This window comes from Chinchilla lanigera, unplaced genomic scaffold (assembly GCF_000276665.1).
Source record: "Chinchilla lanigera isolate Chin_1 unplaced genomic scaffold, ChiLan1.0 scaffold00001, whole genome shotgun sequence".
In the NCBI taxonomy this organism is placed as follows: Eukaryota; Metazoa; Chordata; class Mammalia; order Rodentia; family Chinchillidae; genus Chinchilla; species Chinchilla lanigera.
Window position 1 is genome coordinate 9,582,622 of NW_004955402.1, and position 6,291 is coordinate 9,588,912.

Genomic DNA, 6,291 nt, shown 5'->3' on the forward strand with positions numbered 1-6,291 from the left:
TGGGCCAGCTCATTCCCTTTTTCCTTTTCAATACATCTGCTGTGTTCACTATTGTTGCCATAGTGCCATAAGAATATCGCCCTGTAGGGGCTGGGGATTTAGCTCAGCGGCAAAAGAGCTTGCCTGGCAAGCGCAAGGTCGTGAGTTTGGTTCCCGGTACCGGAGAAAAACCAAAAAAAAGAAAAACCAAAAGAATATCGCCCTGTAGAAATGAAATACAGGCCGCACAGCCATCTCACTTCTGCTTTATAAAGTAAGAGACCTACTTGTGTCAAGGTTAAGGTAGGGAGAAGTTTAGCTGAACCCTCCAGACCTGGAGATGAAGTAGTTTTCCTGCCCCTCCACCGCCCTTCCAGAGACCATAAGTAGAAGGCGCCGGGATTGGGAATCATGGTCCGTATAAACCTTCCATAGTAAACAGCCGCGCAGGCCTTCTCACCGAAGTCATGTGAGACCTGCCTTGGTGTAGCTACAGAGGGTCTGACTTCACTCTCAGCCGCCACTTCCGGCCACCTTCCCTCAGAGCTGACAGATGAGCTGGTGTGGTGGTGCTTGCCTAGGATCCCGGCATTCTTAGAGGCTGAAGCAGTGGAAGGATTGCAAGTTCAAGCCCAGCCTGAGCAATTTAATGACTTAATGTAACTGTCTGAAAAATACAAAGTTTTTTTTTTTTTCCTTTTGAAGGCTGGAGATGTGCTCAGTGCAAAGGCCCAGGGTTCAGTCCCCAGGACCACGCACAACTTGGCAGATGAGCTGAGCACTATTCTCACGTGATCCCTTCTTTCTTCCTTAGCCCACAGACCTGCCCTAGGCAGAGAAAGATCCAGCGTGCACTCCCTCCCACTTCTACTCCTCCCTACTTTCCCAGTGCACCGTGATTCCCCGGGAGGTAGCTTACTAGGCTGAGTGGGCTTTGATACCAGATTGTCTGGGTCCAGGTTTTGATACTTCCAATGTCAGTACGGTTATGAATGCTCAGTAGGTGCTTGCTAGGCCTCATGCTAAGTCCTCTCTGTCTCTAGAACCCGTGTACGAATCAGCACGGCTCCGAGGTTCCAATTTCCTATCTGTAAAATGGTGACATTGTGCCACTTTCCAGGCCGGCTGGGATGAGCTGAGAGGAGGCAACAGAACCGTCCTGTACCGCAGTTGATCCCAGCTGGCAGTGACTAGGAGAGCCCTCTGTCCCCTGCCCCTTCCTACGTCCCTGCATCTGCCCAGCGGTAGCCAGCAGAATGGCAAAACACGTTCAAAGTCCGCGGGCCGGGCGAGGCTTTCTAGTCCTACCCCGGAAAGTAGTGCGCATCTGTGTTGACAGATGAATTTGGGCCGTGGGAATTTGGAAAATTATCAGGTCATTTTATCCATTCCTGGTAAACTCATTTACCTGAAGATTCTGACATTTTCTAGGTGAAGCAGCAAGTGCTGAGAGATTAAGAAATGGACGAAGTCAGGACCAGGGCTGGTCAGGGGTGGGGGGGCCTGTCCTCACCTTTCTTAGGTCACTGCTCACTGCTCTGCGCCTTTTCTTAGCTGAGATACAGGAGACACTTGAAATCAAACTTAATGAACACCTTTGGGGCTTAGGGCCGTGTGACACCATGAGAATAAACAGTGGCTGCTAGGACGGGGACAGGAGCGTGAATATGTAACATTCTCATTTTTACCTCTGCTAGGAAAAGAAGGATAGGCTCTTTATGCTTTCAGAATTACACAGAAAGAGCCAAAGGAGAGTTTTTTCAGCTGTTTCGTTTTGTTTTGTTTTTCTGTTCTGAGTGGTCTATTCAGGGACAGGCATGTCCTCCACTTTTACCCACCGGAAGTCCTGCAGCTCTGACAGGCTGCCCATGTGTCCATGCGTTTGGCCGGCCCACATCCCCTGCTTCCACCCCAATGGCTCCTTTTTGCCCTTCACGTCCGCTGGGCCATGTGTGCTGCACAAGGCCCCTCACGGCCTTTAGGCGCCACCTTTTTATTTACCCCTTGTCCCTGTCACACTGTATCCCCGGGCCGGTGTGTCTGGCTTATCTGTCCCCCCACCCAACTGCGTGCTTCTGTGAAAACTCTGTCTATTACCTCTCCGGCTGGTGCCTGGCTCATGGTGCTCAACAGGTACCCAGGAAAGTGTACTGAAAGAGTTGGATGGAGAATGAGGGCTGATTTCAGGGAAGGCACATCGAAGGCCAGTGCCTCCTACCAGAGACCTGACATCCAGGCATCAGCTCCGCCTGCTCTGGGCTTGAAGTCTCACCAGGGTGGCGGGGAAAGCCCTGGAGCACGTACAAGGAGAGGCAAGATGATCCCTTCTTCCCCTTTTCTGTCTTTCAAGGCACCCCCCTGCCCAGTCCTCTGCTGACCAAAGGGAGATAAAGATAAAGGAAGATAATGCAACACACACTTCTGGTTTCCAAACAGAACCTTAATGAGCTCAGACGCTGATGCCTTCCAGCTGTCCTTTCTTTCCTGTCCCTGTACGGTGATGCCTCATTCTTGCTGATAAGATTATGCAGACCCAACCTTGTAAGAGGCAAAGCAATAAGGCCAACTCTTCCCTTATACATCTCCCTTTGATGGCAGGAAAAACTTCCTCCTTTGAAAAAAGAACAGGAGGAAAAAGAATATACAGTGCAAGAAGCATTTCTCTGAAGAAGCAGTTGAAGAAAACAAAACTCCCTTATTACTTTTATTTTGTACAGGGGATCAAACCCACTGGTGCTTTGCACTGAACTATACCCGCAGCTCTTTTTATTCTTTTGAGACAGAACCCAGGCTGACCTCAAAATTGCAGTCTTCCTGCTTCAGCCTCCCTAGTAGCTGGAATTACAGGGTGAACACCAGTGCACCTAGCAAAACTCCTTGAGATGGCAAAGGCAACTTCAGCTGTTTTCTTCAAAACTGCTCTGTCTCCTCCTTTCACATCACTCCCAGAGCTACAAGTGAGGGCAGAATGAAGTTTCTTCAAGAGAATCTGCTGGCCAGCCAGAGAACTGCTCAGTCACCACACAGCGTCTGTACGGTGGCTTTGTGGAAAACACGTGCTGGCACAGTGACAGCCTGGCACACCCTCGGCCCCGGGCTGCTTACCAACAGTCAGTGGGGCTTCCAGTTAGGAGCCATCACAAAGGTTCAGTGGGTTGTGTTTCTTCCAGAACATTCCCTGAATGGGAAAATCCCAGCAGGCGGCCTTCTTAACGTAATTGGGATAAAGAGAAAAGACAGAAATCTGAATCTCAGTGAGTCTCATTCAACGAAACATTCTGAGCCGTAGCGTGTCTGCTTACCCCTAAGCTCAGCCAGAATTTCAGTTTCTTTTGTTGCTGTTGCTGTTTTTTTGAGATAGGGTCTCCCTATGTATTGAGGCTGGCCTTGAACTCATTGTGTAGCCCAGGCTGGCCTCAAACTCAATATAGTCTTCCTGCCTCAGCCTCCTGAATACCAGAATTAGAAGTGTGTTCCACTGCACGCTGCTCTAAAATTGCAATTTCAATAGGATAAGTGAGCTTTCAAGATGCACCTCAAATCATCCTGTAGAGCTCCCTGGAACCCAGGGTAGCACCCTAAAATACTTTGTGAATTTGTGTAATGCCACCTGAAATCATGTTCAGGGTAGCAGTGGCTCGCTGAGTCCCAGAGGAGCATTCCTGGCATTACTGGCCAGTCCCAGAAACCAGTGGGAGTGTGGGTTTCTCTCAGAGCTGTGATCAGTTGGGTCCACAGCCTTGTGAGCACCAGGGAGGAACTCTGCTCTGTCTTTGTCCCCTACTCTACAGGCAGAGACTATGTGGCCTGTGTCTCTTGAATCTTCAGTGGCAAGCACTGTGCCACTTACGTGGCAGATGCTTAGTAAACATCTAGTGATGCTGACTTCAAAGAAAACATAGTCACAATCCTCCTCCTCAAGGATCTCTTTAATGGAGGAGACCAGACTGAGAGAGTAGTACTAAATGAAAAGCTAAGTGGAGTTGTAGGGTAGACTGGAGTTTGATGTCCCAGCCTGGTAGCCCGCTTAATTACAAGCTGTGTGATTATGAGCAAGTGACTGAACCTCCCTGAACCTCAGATTCTTTCTCTGTAAAAGATGGACTAGTAGAAATTAACTGCAGTAAGAAATTTTCTTCTTCTTTTTTTTTAAATTTTATTTTAAAGAGAGTAGTAAATGAGACACAGACAAACAAAATACAGAACAATAGCAGCATACCAGTATCACAAACATAAACAAACCAAAGCAAGACCATGATAAAGTGATACATAGTTCCAAGACAAAATAATATGAATTAACAGTGGTTGTTATGTTACATATTGCTATCCTCAACTACATTGCTCTGATTACCAGATGTAAGAATGGAAGATTGTTCAAACCATTAAAGAGAGTGAGAAAATAATTATTAGATAAAACATTGGAGATAATACAGAGTTTCACCACACAAAACGGTAGGAATTCACCAGGAATTCCATTGCATGGTTACCTTCAAATCAGCTGCCCAGATTACCAGACACAAGCCTGCAAAATTGATCAGAACATAAAAAATTTTAAGCATTAGCTATTCCTTTCAATGTACCATCAAACATCAGCAATACAGTTATCACAGCTATTCGTATATATTTATTTATTTATATTTATGTTTTGCCTTCCTTCTTTCCTTTTTTCTTTTCCCTCATCCCAGTCCTTCCTTTGAGCAATTTCTTTCCCTTTCCTATCATCTATTGTACATTTTGAGTTTTACTTATTCTTTCAGGTTCCTACACCAAGGAGACAATATGATGTTTACACATGTGGGTCTGATTTATTTCACTTATGAGTGTGGTCTCTAGTTGCAACCATTTACCCACAAAAGCCTCGAGTTTGTCTTTTTTTTTATAGCTGAGTAATACTCCACTGTATAAAAGTCCCACATCTTGTTTTATTCATTCCTCAGTGGATGGGCATCTAGGTTGCTTCCCAGATTTAGCTATAACAAATTGTGCTGCTATAAACATGGGTGCACATATATCGCTGTGGTATGACGTCTTTAATTCTTCTGGGAAAAGAAATTTTCTTCTTATAGACACAGTAAAGGCTATTACTGCCTTTCAAATAAAAGTCAGCTGGCGTGCCCTGGATTCGGAACCTAGGCAAGATTTATTACTATGGGGCAATGAGGCTTGGCATAGACTTTGAAAAGTGGGGAGAGCCAGTCTCTTTGGGGGTGCTGAGACAGGAGGATTACTATGAATTTGAGACCAGCCTGGGCAGAATAGTGAGTTCGGGCCTGCTTAAACTACATAGTGAGACCTGTTTCAAAAAAAAGAAAAACAAACCAGAGAGAGGGAGGGACAGGGAAGAGAGGCTAGTGGCCGAGTTCAAGGGATGACACCTAAGTGCTTTTTGGTATTATTGCCACATTATCCTAAGGAATTAGGCTCTGGGTACCAAGAGGGGCACTTCTTCAGGTGTAATGCCTGAGACCTCAGTGTCCTGAAGAATTCCATGTGCAGAAACAGTCCTCGTTGAAGGGGGACCTTGGTAACAGACATGAGAGAGAGAATGTGTACTCTAAGTGCAGGATAAAAAGCAAGGAGAATGCTGTGTGCAGGCATGGCAAGGGTCAGTTCTGGAGCCCCCGTCAGCCGCGGTATTTTATGCCTGAGCAAGCTGCCAGCATCACAGCCCTACAGATCCTATTTTTAAATGAAGACACAGACACGCACTCACACACGCACACCAGCGCATAGGGCTGTTTATTAGCACCGTGGGCCGGGCAGGGAGTTTCCTTGCCACATGGAAGACAACGCTAGCCATTTCTTGGGTTTTCTTTGGGTTCTTTTACTCTAAGCAAACCTGAATTATTTGTTCACAACTGTTCAGGTTTTTGTAAAGTAAATTTAAGAAAAATTAGAAAAGGTAGAAAATGACTGCCTCTCAGCATATTTAGATGTTTCTTGGGCTTCCAGGAAAGAAGGCAGGACTTCAGAGTCTGCGTGTGGTTTGAGGACAGACTGAGGCATGTGTTTTGATTTGAGAATCAAAACTGAACACAAACAGTAAACATTTCATATTTTTTTAAGTTCGCTTTGCTAAAATGCACACGACGCTTTGTTCTTCAGTGTTTCCAGGGTTTTAGCAGTGTGCATGCCTGTAGTAGCACGGAGGTACACATTGTACCTCTGTGCAGTCTCAAAAACAACGATTACTTAACAAAATGGCCCACTTGCTGCCCGCCAGAGGCTTCCCTGGCAGGCTTGGTTTGGGTGTTTGTTGTGTGACAGTGGCCTCGGCCAGCCCCAGGCAGGTGCTCACTTACTTAAATAAAT

General features: G+C 46.3%; 1 protein-coding gene across 1 annotated transcript in view; it reads left to right on the forward strand.

Moving 5' to 3' along the window:
* Colec12 (collectin sub-family member 12) overlaps positions 1–6,291 on the forward strand; it is a 169,538-nt gene that overhangs the window by 137,203 nt on the left and 26,044 nt on the right. The window lies entirely within an intron of this gene.